Source organism: Melanerpes formicivorus, unplaced genomic scaffold (genome assembly GCF_026170545.1).
Source record: "Melanerpes formicivorus ecotype bairdi unplaced genomic scaffold, bMelFor1.0.p_v2 SCAF_52, whole genome shotgun sequence".
Classification (NCBI taxonomy): domain Eukaryota; kingdom Metazoa; phylum Chordata; class Aves; order Piciformes; family Picidae; genus Melanerpes; species Melanerpes formicivorus.
The window spans coordinates 120,689-133,001 of record NW_027142404.1 but is presented as its reverse complement, the minus strand read 5'-3'; the positions used below and the strand labels follow the sequence as shown (position 1 = coordinate 133,001).

Sequence of the window (12,313 nt, the reverse complement as noted above, 5' to 3'; positions counted from 1 at the left end):
CCCCCCCAGCGTGGCGCCGCCCCCCCCCAGCGTGGCGCCGCCCCCCCCCAGCGTGGCGCCGCCCCCCCCAGCGTGGCGCCGCCCCCCCCAGCGTGGCGCCGCCCCCCCCAGCGTGGCGCCGCCCCCCCCAGCGTGGCGCCGCCCCCCCCCAGCGTGGCGCCGCCCCCCCCCAGCGTGGCACCGCCCCCCCCAGCGTGGCGCCGCCCCCCCCCCAGCGTGGCGCCGCCCCCCCCAGCGTGGCGCCGCCTCCCCCAGCGTGGCACCGCCCCCCCAGCGTGGCACCGCCCCCCCAGCGTGGCACCGCCCCCCTCAGCGTGGCACCGCCCCTCCAGCCTGAACCCCACCCCCCCCGCTTGGCACCGCCCTCAACAACATGGCGCCAGATGCTTTAAAGTGGCTCAGTGCAGGGTTGTGGCTGGTAGAGGTTGGAGCTCTTCTGCTGTGTCCCAGGTCAGTGCCAGTCTCTGCTGCTTTGGGGGGTTTCTCTATAGCAGCCGCTGGAGCTGCGCGGGGCTTGGGGGGGTGGCCACCGGCGGGGCAGCGCGGGGCTTTTGGGGGGGGGAGGGGGGCGTGTCCGGGCTTGGCCGGCGGGGCTCTGCGGGGGTGGCGGCTGCTGCCTCAACCGTACCCAGAGGCCCCGTGGGAGCTCAATGCTGCCACCCTGTGTGTAATGGCCGGCAGTGCAGCCGTGCCGCGGCGTGTGCCGCCCCGGGGGAGCTCAATGCTGCCACCCGGTGTGTAATGGCCGGCAGTGCAGCCGTGCCGCGGCGTATACCGCCCCGTGGGAGCTCAGTGCTCAACCCTGTGTGTAATGGCCGGCAGTGCAGCCGTGCCGCGGCGTGTGCCGCCCTGGGGGAGCTAATTTCTGCAGCCTAACTGCGCTGAATGCTCGACAATTCTTAGGGGAAGAGCGGAGGGCGGAGAGCTTGACTCGAGCGTCGCTATGGATCCGGCGCCTGCGCCCTAGCCCGGCTCTGCTCGCGCCAGGGGGGCAGCGTCCCGGTGGTCGCTATGGACACGGCGCCTGCGCCGCAGCGGGTCCGGTCCCGGTGTCGCTGCCGGCCCGGGACTCCCAGGTGTGTTCCTTCCGGCGTCTGAAGGTGGTCTGGGGCCATCGGCAGGGCTTTTGGGGGTGACGGAGGAGGTCTTGGGGACACCTAAAAGGGTCTGGGGATACGTAAAGTTCTCGTGGGGCCATCGGAAAGGGTCAAGGGTCGTGGGGAGGCAGCTGGGCACCTCCGACGGACCCTTTGGGAGGTCTCTGCAGGCTCCCGTGGGAGCTGGGGGTGTCTCGGGGTGGGTTTGGGTTTGGGTTTGTGCTGCAAACAGCGTTGATAATGACTTAGAGAAAGACACACAAGAGACTCAGTAAGTCTCTTGTATCGTGCTTCTATTCTGGCGCCTGACACAGGTAGGATCATTTCAAAAGAGCTGTGTGTCTTCAGAGAGGTTTGGGCAAACTTTTACACAAAAAGTTATCTGTCTATAATGACAGAGGTCCAGATGCTGCCTATCTATACAAAGCTTATCTATCTAAAAGAGCAGAAGTACACATATCATGCAGGTGTCCTTTATCGTATACAAAAGAGCATCTTGTCCAAGACTAACAGAAGTGAATCACTGACAAATCCTGTTATTCCTTCTCTATCCAAAGGCTGTCTGCCAACCCCTCTCCCCCTCCCTGCGTCCCAGCATTTCAGCTAACAAGCGGAAAATTCTTATCAACTCTGTGGTTCTGTTAATGAGACTTTTCTGTTCATCAGTTCCCCCCTTTCTCACAGCCAACAGTATATTCCTATACTATATTTTCTTAAGGCAAACTTTGGACCCAGGCTTTCTGAGCTATCTTTCCCATGCTGACACTTGTGGAAGTTACTCTCAGATGTAGTCACCCAGTCTGATGCCCCCCAAGTCCAATTCATTGAGGCTTCCCCAAATAAAGGGGTCCTCATTTGGCCTCGAGGAAGTTCAGTGCATATCCAACAGTTAGAGAGATTAGTTTGCAAAGCCAATTCTTGCCTAACGTGTAAGTACATATTGCCTTCCCATCCCTCAATTTCCTTGCTGTGCTGCAAAGATTTTGATAGGAATTTCTAGGTATTAACTACAGCCAGGGCAATCCTTCAAGTGCCCTAGGAATGCAGTGAAAACCTTTTGGGAATTGTTCCTGCTCTGGTACTCCTCAAGCTATGAGGAGCTCTTCAGGGCAGCTCCAAGGTTAGGTTTGGATTCTCCTGGAGTCTCACACAGAACGAGTCTCACGATTCCAGTGGTCTCATTTCATAGCTGCATTTTCTTCTCTCTGCCTAGGTGACAGGACGACCTCACTAATCAAGAGAGATAGCCTGAGCTCTGCAGGAACCTTGAACCCAAGCAGCCAGTGCCTTCTGTGAGTACAAGCTGTCCTTGCTCAACGTGGAAGTAGTTGAGAGCTGAAGCCAGACCACGCCTTAATTCCCTTAGCTTCCTCTTCTGCAGATTAAACAGTCCCAGTTCCTTCAGCCACTCCTCCTAAGGCTTGTTATCCAGACCCCTCACCAGCTTTGTGGCCCTTCTCTGGACTCACTCTCTCACAAGGGGTGTCCTGGGGAACACCACTTGTGCCCGGCCGTCCACCGGCTGGGTTTAACTCTGTTCCCCACCGCTCTTGGGGCCCAGCCATCCATCCTGTTCTGCTGTCCAGCAGTCCCTTTGAAAAACAATCCATCTGAAAAAAGAAGTAGCAGAGAAGGAAAGTTGAAGCTGCAAGGATTGCAGTCCCCTCAGTTCTGGTTGTAGCCAGGTGGGGGTTGGTCTCTTCTCCCAGGCAAGCAGCACCAGAACAAGAGGACACAGTCTCAAGCTGTGCCAGGGGAGGTTTAGGCTGAATGTTAGGAAGTGGTTTACAGCTTGGCCAAAGACTCTTCTGATCCCTGTCTTCTGGTCGTGACCAGCAGCGTGCACGGGTGGCCAAGAAGGCCACTGGCAACCTGGCCAATATCAGGAACAGTGTGGCCAGCAGGAGCAGGGAGGTCATTCTGCCCCTGCACTTGGCACTGGTTAGGGCACACCTTGAGTCCCGTGTCCAGTTCTGGGCCCCTCCGTTTAAGCAAGACGTTGAGTTGCTGGAAGGAGTCCGGAGAAGGGCAACAAAGCTGGGGAGGGGTTTGGAGCACAGGCCTGTGAGGAGAGGCTGAGGGAGCTGGGGTTGCTTAGCCTGGAGAAGAGGAGGCTCAGGGGAGACCTTCTTGCTCTCTGCAACTCCCTGAAGGGAGGTTGTAGCCAGGTGGGGGTTGGTCTCTTCTTCCAGGCAAGCAGCACCAGAACAAGAGGACACAGTCTCAAGCTGTGGCAGGGGAGGTTTAGGCTAGAGGTTAGGAAGAGGTTCTGCACAGAGAGAGTGATGGCCCATTGGAATGGGCTGCCCAGGGAGGTGGTGGAGTCACCATCTTTGGAGGTGTTCAGGAGGAGACTGGATAGGGTGCTTGGTTGCATGGTTTAGTTGATTAGGTGGTGTTGGATGATAGGTTGGACACGATGATCTTGAAGGTCTCTTCCAACCTGGTCCGGTCCATTCCATTCCATCACCATCTAATCAACTAAACCATGGCACTGAGTGCCTCATCCAGTCTCTTTCTAAACACTTCCAGTGATGGTGACTCCACCACCTCCCTGGGCAGCACATTCCAAAGGCCAATCTCTCTTTCAACCTGCTCTATTCTATTCTATGAAGACCTTCTTCCTAACATCCAGGTTTAATTGGTGAGAGCCACAGACTTGGTTGCTGCCACCCGCTGCTAAGGGGTCTGAGTGGCCCCCAAATGGGGTTTGGAGGCAGGTAAAGGTTTCTTTTGGCATGTGAAGGGGTTTTGTGGGCATCTAGAAGGGGTGTGGAGCCCCCTGAAAGGGTCTGGGATAGTGTCAGGGGGTTCTGGGCTGGTCTACCAGCGGGTCTGGGGACATTAGAAGCGTCTGGGGGTACCTAAAACAGATCTGGGCGTATCAGATGGGGGGTTTGGGTGCATCCAAAGGGGTTTTGTGGGCATCTAAGTTGGGGAGTCTGGGGGGGTCCTGAAGGAGTTGGGGGGTTCTCCTCAAGCTATGAGCAGACACACAGACAGTTGTTAACGGACTTTCTTTGATCATTCCAGGACTGGTGTGCTGGGACTGGCAGGATCTTCCTGAGCTGTCCACGTACAGTTTCTGTCGACACTCTTCAGCTCGTACATCCGGTTTGCTGACAGAGGGTGTGGGGTTTGTGGGGCCCGGCAGCGAGACTTTTCCAAAGAGGAGCTCTTCAGGGCAGCTCCAAGGTTAGGTTTGGATTCTCCTGGAGTCTCACACAGAACGAGTCTCACGATTCCAGTGGTCTCATTTCATAGCTGCATTTTCTTCTCTCTGCCTAGGTGACAGGACGACCTCACTAATCAAGAGAGATAGCCTGAGCTCTGCAGGAACCTTGAACCCAAGCAGCCAGTGCCTTCTGTGAGTACAAGCTGTCCTTGCTCAACGTGGAAGTAGTTGAGAGCTGAAGCCAGACCATACCTTAATTCCCTCAGCTTCCTCTTCTGCAGATTAAACAGTCCCAGTTCCTTCAGCCACTCCTCCTAAGGCTTGTTATCCAGACCCCTCACCAGCTTTGTGGCCCTTCTCTGGACTCACTCTCTCACAAGGGGTGTCCTGGGGAACACCACTTGTGCCCGGCCGGCCACCGGCTGGGTTTAACTCTGTTCCCCACCGCTCTTGGGGCCCAGCCATCCATCCTGTTCTGCTGTCCAGCAGTCCCTTTGAAAAAAAATCCATCTGAAAAAAGAAGTAGCAGAGAAGGAAAGCTGAAGCTGCAAGGATTGCAGTCCCCTCAGTTCTGGTTGTAGCCAGGTGGGGGTTGGTCTCTTCTCCCAGGCAAGCAGCACCAGAACAAGAGGACACAGTCTCAAGCTGTGCCAGGGGAGGTTTAGGCTGGATGTTAGGAAGAAGGTCTTCATAGAATAGAATAGAGCAGGTTGAAAGAGAGATTGGCCTTTGGAATGTGCTGCTCAGGGAGGTGGTGCCCAGGGAGTCACCATCACTGGAAGTGTTTAGAAAGAGACTGGATGAGGCACTCAGTGCCGTGGTTTAGTTGATTAGATGGTGTTGGAATGGAATGGAACGGAATAGAATAGAATAGACCAGACCGAGTTGGAAGAGACCTTCAAGATCATCGTGTCCAACCTATCATCCAACACCACCTAATCAACTAAACCAAGCAACCAGGCACCCTATCCAGTCTCCTCCTGAACACCTCCAAAGATGGTGACTCCACCACCACCCTGGGCAGCCCATTCCAATGGGCCATCACTCTCTCCGTGCAGAACCTCTTCCTAACCTCTAGCCTAAACCTCCCCTGGTGCAGCCTGAGACTGTGTCCTCTTGCTGGGCCTGGTGATGATCAAAGTTCTTTTCCAAGCTGCTTACTCCTGTTTGGTTTTATTCTCCTGCATGAATTGTCAGTTCAAAGCACTCGAGAGAAATGGTGTGATGGCTGTGCTGCCAAGCATCAGACTGGGGACCGAAAGACAACCTCCTGTGGATCGATGTACCGGGATATTCCAGGAACCTCTGTGCTGCCACAGACCTGGACTTAAACTCGTTCCAGATGCCGCGGTGTGTTCCACATGACAATCGCACTCGGCACGTGAAGAGTGGCCAAGAGACTTCCCTTGTTTCCTTTGTGGAAGGCTTTTGTGTGTCCCCCGGCCCCGGGGGCCGTGTTCCTCTCGGGCAGGCTGAGGACGAGGCTGCCCTCGGCAGCAGGCGTGCCGCAAGCGGAGCGGCGAAGCTGTGTTCCTGGCAGTTCTCTCTCCGCCTGGATCAGGACGAAGGTGCCGGCCGACAAGGACTTGCCCTGACACAGGGTCAGAGAGCTGAGAGCACCAAAGGGTTTAATTGGTGAGAGCAACAGACTTGGTTGCTGCCACCCGCTGCTAAGTGGCCCCCACATGGGGTTTGGAGGCAGGTAAAGGTTTCTTTTGGCGTGTGAAGGGGTTTTGTGGGCATCTAGAAGGGGTGTGGAGCCCCCTGAAAGGGTCTGGGATAGTGTCAGGGGGTTCTGGGCTGGTCCACCAGCGGGTCTGGGGACATTGGAAGCATCTGGGGGTACCTAAAGTGGAGCTGGGTGTTTCAGATGGGGGGTTTGGGTGCAACCAAAGGGGTTTTGTGGGCATCTAAGTTGGAGAATCTGTGGGGGTCCTGAAGGAGTTGGGGGGTTCTCAGTGAGGTTTTGGAGTCTCTATGGAGTCCCTGTTGTATCTTGGGTCTGCTGTGGGATTGGTAGTGACTGGGTGCTCCGGTTTTGGTGGCTCCAGGGCAGCAGGTACCCACAGGGCTGTGCCTTGCTTTATGTTCCCCAGCTGTGGGCCAAGCAGGAGCCCCAGGGGAAGGGAATTTCAGCATGTGGCGGGTGATAGTGGAGGCGACTTCCTGACAAAATGGCTTTGGGGGTTTGGTTAGGTCTTGTTTTTATGGTTGACTCACTCTTGCTTTCTTTCCTTTTTTTTCAGGGAGCTTAACTGCTTTGCCTGAGGACCAGTTGCAGATTTGTATTCGGCCTCAGCCACAAGCCCTGACACGGAGCGGGGTGCTTTGGTGTCAGAATGTGGAGCTGTTGGAAACCAAATTGCTCACTGAAAAAAAGAAAAGGAATAATTTGTCATAAAAAAATCCCCACAGTTCCTGTAAGCTTTCGAGTTCCTACTTAATAATATAAAGCAGTTTGTGGTTTGGTTGGTTTGGTTTTTTTCTTGTTGTGCTGCAAAGATTTTGATAGGAATTTCTAGGTATTAACTACAGCCAGAGCAAGCCTCTACTTGCCCTGGGAACGCAGTGAAAACCTTTTGGGAATTGGTTCTGCTCTGTTACTCCTCAAGCTATGAGCAGACACACAGGCAGTTGTTAACAGAGTTTCTTTGTGCATTCCAGGTCCGGTGTGTTCAGACCGGCAGGATCTTCCTGGGCCATCCGATTACGGTTTCCGTTGACACTTTTCAGCCCTTACATCCGGTTTGCCGACAGAGGACGTTGGTTTGTGGGCCCTGGCAGCGACAGTTTTCCAAAGAGGAGCTCTAAGGCCAGCTGCAAGGTTAGGTTTGGATTCTCCTGGGGTGCCTGTGCTTGAAAGCCCCCCAGAGGCCGTGCAGAGTGGTGCTCGCAGTAGCTCTGTGCAAGTCTGCCATGGGCTCAGGAGGCCAGTATCTAGAGAGAGGGAAGGACAGAGACACTTCTAAGACAGTTTTAAAGAAATAATTATGAGAAGAGGCAAATTAATTCTGGGGACTCATGTGATATATCTGTTCAAGAGAAAAAAAAATGAAGGAGGTTTCTGACCATAACCAGGCTGACAAAGCACAGTAATGTGGTTTCCTATGGGATTCAACTCCTCCTGCATTGCACAGGACACTTCAACAGCTGTCCTGACAAGCTCTAAGTAATGAACTTAATCCACCCTGTGCGAGCAATGGGGCAAAAGATTACAAAATCCATGTATGCAGTTGAGATGTGTTACGTTGGGACGCCCAGGATACAGCTCATCAAGCTCTCCTAGTGTTTAGACGCAAGATGGAAGAAGGAAGGGGGAAGACAGAGCAGAAGGTCTATTTAAATATGAAACTCCTAGGCTGAAAGAAAAGAAAAACATTTTAAAGAGCACTCAGTGAGACTCTGTCACCAGCATAGCTAATCACAGAATCACTGAGTGTTAGGGGTTGGAAGGGACCCCAAAATAGCATCCGGTCCAACCCCTGTGCCAGTGCAGGATCACCTGGGGCGGGTTTTGAATGTCTCCAGAGACTCCACTAACTCTCTGGGCAGCCTGCTCCAGGGCTCTGGCACACACAGTGAAAAGGTTTTCCCTTCTGTTCCTGTGGAACTTCCTCCTTTTATTCGTCGGACGCAGCGAAGCCGCTGGGTCGTGTTGCTGCGGCAAGGTGACCCACCCTGTAGTTCAGGGCCTGGGTCTGTGCCTTCATGGCAGCCTGTTCCCTTGGCACCCTGTCAGCTTAACAGCCCTGTGCTCGGGGCCTGTGTGACGAGTTGTGGAGCCCTCCATCCCCCTTCTGTCCCCAGCAGCAGCCCAAGGTCCCTGTAAGCAGGGCTGGGGAGGCTGCTTTAGGCAGCTAACAGGAACCAACCTTGCCTGGCCCTTAGGGGGCTGAGGTCAGTCCCTGGGCTCCCGAAGAGGTGGTGTTGCGCTGCTGCCAGGAGGGCCGGCCCGTAGGTGGGGCACGGGCCAGAGCCTGTGGCTCTCTGTGGGGCTTTTTGGGAGTGCTGCTGAGGCCTCACTCTGTCCTGTTGGCATCCTTTGTCAGGGTAGCCAGATCCTAGGCCTGATGTCTATCGTTAGCTCAATCGCAGAATTTGCTCGTCTGCTGTTCCTGTCCGTAAATTTTTGCCAGTGCTTCTGTAATAAAAAGGTTTTTATTTCTCCTGTAACTTGCAAGCTGGTGACCTCCTTAGGAGCACCACTGTGTTGTTCACAAAGTTCTTTGCTGTTGCAAAGCTGGGAGAAGTGTGAGGTTCAGCTGATGAAGTTTCTCTCTTTAGGAGTGTCTGCTCAGCCGTCCTCTTCCTGGATCTCGGAGCTTTGTCTCTCCCTGTTTGCGGTGCCCCGACAAGGACTTGTGCCGACACATCCTCGGGAAGCTGAAACCACCAAAGGGTTTAATGGGTGAGAGCAAAGCTCAGCTGTGTGCTGAAGCTGCAAACCTTGCCCAGAAGGCTGTCCCCGGCTCGGGGTGATAAAAAGAACAGGAGCGTAGCCGCTCGGCTGTCTTTCCTTCTGTGATGCCACAGGGGGGTGGGCGAGGATACAGCAGAGGAGCAGTGAGGGAGGGGTGAGGGCAGCCTCCCACAAAGGCTGCTTGCAGACCTGAAATGCCAAATGTTTGAAATGCCAGGACGTTCTTGGAGGGGAGGGAAAGCCCCGGGCAAGTGTAAGAGTGAGTGTGAGGTGTTCCAGCAGAGGAACAGCGGTGCTGCTTATTGAGAGATTGCAGAAGGGCAGTGATTTGTGTGCAGAAAGGCCTTGACGTGACCCCCCTCTGTTCTGTAGAAAGGCTTCTAGAGGAGAAAAGCACATCCTGAGCAGAGCCACGGGGGGGTGTGGGGTGTGGTTTGAAGCAGAAATAGCAACTGTCTCTCAATTAAAACAGTGGATTGTCTTTCGTGTGTGTGTGTGGTGTGCTGTTTTTTCATTGACTGGAAAAAGCTCTGCAGGGAGACCAGCTGATCTGCTCCCGAGGCACAGCAGCACCGGACCTGCTGAGCGCTGGGGGCCTGTTAAGGAGGGTCTGCTGTCATCTGAAGTGGGCTTGGGGGTATGAAAGGGGAATTTGGGGGCATGTGAAGGGTTCTGGGAGCATCTAGAGGTGTCTGGGGACCTCTGGAGGGGCTCCTGGGTCATGTCTGGAGGGTCAGGGAGGAGTGGGGGGGTCTGTGCCTCAGTGTGGTTTCGGGGTCTCTGTGTCAGGTCCCCACAGCGTGTGGGTTGCTGTGTGGCACTGCTGGAGTCTCGGTGTCCCTAGCGCCGCTGACTCTTCTGCTCACTGCTCCCACCTTGTGGGCACGGCCAGGTACTGCTTGCTGTCGCCTGCTGCCAAGGGTGTGAGTGGCCTCTGCAGGGAGGCGCAGAGAGGTATTCTGGGGCGTCTAGAGGGGCTTTGTGGGCATCGAGAGGTGTCTGGCGGCCTCTGGAGGGTCTCCGGGGGGGTCTCTGGAGGGTCCTGAAGCAGCTGAGGGGGCGGGGAGTGGTGGTGCTGTGTTAGAGGTCTCGGGGGGGTTCCAGGGTTTGGGGTCCCGCAGGATTGGGGTGGTCTCACCCCGGTATTGGGTGTCCTGCAGTCCCAGGGTCCCCCAGCCACATCTCCCCCGGCATCTCAAGGCGAGCTGCGAGCACCTCAAGGGCCTTAGAGGGTGAGAAAGGAGGGCTGGGGGCATGTAGACGGAAGTGAGGGCACCAAGACGGCACCGTCCTCCCCGTGACAGCGCCTGCCCTTCCCAAGATGGCGCCGCCCTACCCGTGACAGCGCCTGCCCTTCCCAAGATGGCGTCGATCTCCCCGTGACAGCGCCTGCCCTTTCCAAGATGGCGTCGCCCTCCCCGTGACAGCGCCTGCCCTTCCCAAGATGGCGCCGCCCTCGCCCCGTCGGCTCCGACCTAGCCAGCGTAATCCTCGTCCCCTCTGCTTTCTCCGCTCCGCATCAGCTCAGTGTGGACTCTGCTGCTCTCTGGAGTTGCTCTGTGCCTGCTGCAGGACTCTGCTATGGGTTTGAGGGTGGGCGGCAGCGAGGGGGGGGCCGAGAAACACCAGCGGCGGGGGGGGGGGGGGTGGGTGTCGATTTGCCGCGGTCGGGAGCAGTCTACTCCCAGTTCACGAGCTGTTCTCCTGTCTCTCCCAGCTCTTGCAGGCTGACCCCAATGCCCTCAGACTCGCCCAGCGATCCCAGGGTGAACCCGGCAGCACCCAGACTCGCCCAGCGATCGTCACGTGATTAGGGGCCGCGCAAAGGAGGGGCGGGGAGCAGAGAAAGCGGCGGCGGCGCCCAGCCTCCAGCCACGCCCGCTGGAACATGCTTTCCAATTAGTACGCTACCTCTTAGGTTTCCAACCTGGGTATTCAAAGAACGCCGAGGAAAGTGGGGGCAGGTGCTTTTGCCAGGCAGCCTCCAATGAGCAGGCCCGGGGCAACGAGGAGGTGGCAGCAGCCAGCACATGCAGGCATTTCCTGGGGCTCAGTGAATGTTTAGAGCTCAGGGGCTCAGCCTGTGCTTCCGCTTCCTTTTCTTCAGCACAGGAGTTCGGTTTGGCTGTCCAGAGCCTTGCTCTGCACCCGAATGCCGTACCGAGCGTGAGGGAAAGATGAAGCAACACCCACGTAGGCACCCAGGGAAAAAGCGGAGGTTGTCTTAGGAGCCGGTTTGAGACAAAATTCACCCAACTCCTTCTGCGGTGGTGTACGGGAAAGAGTCGGTAGGGGAAGCCGCAGGACAGCCTGCAGCAAAGCTCAGGACTTGTTCCCTCGCCTCTGCCTTCTGCACGTCTCCTCGTCGGCCGCCTGTGAGCGAGACGCTTCACCAGCTGGCTTGTTTGAAATCAGCAAAGTTATGGCATGGAAGTTATCTGGTAGGAGTCGTTGCTAAACAGATGCAGTTGAAGCTTTGTATCTTCCGTTCTCTCTACTAGTTATTCTAATCTTGCCCTGTTGGTTTAGCCCATCAGTTTTCATGTTCTCTTCATCTATTAGTAGCAGAAGAAAGGGCCCCTTGATTCCAGTATTTCTTGCTGTAGTTCAGAGGTAGAGTTGGCTTTCCCTCTGACCTTTTATACTTTTACTTTGTGTTAAGTGGAACCCAAAACTGAATAGGATACTTTGTGTAAAGCTTGAGCAGCCCTTAACTTTCCAATTATTATACCGCATGCACTACTGCTTTGCAACATTCACAGGACTGTGGTGGTGTCAGATAGTTCACTTGCATTTAGTTCCTCAGGGCCCAGGCCTTCCTTTGGGCTGATGGTCTTGGCCAAAGCTGCAATGTTCAGTCCTTGCTGTGAAAGGCAGGAGGTGCTGGCTGGGCAGTTTGCTTTATTTTGTGCCTTTTTGGGGGCGACTCAAAGGGAGTGGGGGGATTGTGGGTGGGCTGGTTCTGCCACGTGGGGCAGGGGGCTGCTGCAGCAGAGGAGCAGGTGAGCGAGGGCTGGGGGCCCCCCCCTAAAGTGCTGAAAATTCTCCGAGGGGACCACACTATCTTTAAAAGTGTAAGTACTGGGGTGAGGCGAGGCGGAGGCAAACCTCTGGTTTGCAGCTGGAGAGGGAGGGCTTGGAGTGACTGGTGCGTAAGAAAGCTTTGGAAACGACCCCTGTCTGCCCTCTCTGCTTCTAAAAGGCTTTTAGCATTGGAAAATAAAAGCCAGGTGGGGGCCCGGCTGCTGCCCACGCCCAGGGAGGTGCTCAGTGCTGCCACCCGGTGTGTAACGGCCGGCAGTGCAGCCGTGCCGCGGCGTGTGCCGCCCCGGGGGAGCTCAATGCTGCCACCCTGTGTGTAAGGGCCGGCAGTGCAGCCGTGCCGCGGCGTGTGCCGCCCCGGGGGAGCTCAATGTTGCCATCCGGTGTGTAACGGCCGGCAGTGCTGGCGGAACGAACGTTTTTCTGACAGCTCTTGGAGGAACGTTTCTGTACAGGTGTTCCCCAGGGCTCCTCAGCTGCTCAGAACTCAACGTGTTGTCTTGGAGGGGAATAAAACCCATGGAACGCTGAGCGTGAGGTCACAACGCAGGCACCGCCCCCCCCAGCGTGGCACCGCCC

General features: G+C 56.0%; 1 long non-coding RNA gene across 1 annotated transcript; it reads left to right on the top strand.

Moving 5' to 3' along the window:
• Positions 1–6,521: 6,521 nt before the first annotated feature.
• On the top strand, positions 6,522–9,152 carry LOC137452365 (uncharacterized). The gene is made up of 3 exons (XR_010990047.1): positions 6,522–6,692; positions 6,937–7,096; positions 8,557–9,152. It is a non-coding gene; the product is annotated as an uncharacterized lncRNA (long non-coding RNA).
• The last annotated feature ends 3,161 nt before the right edge of the window (positions 9,153–12,313 follow it).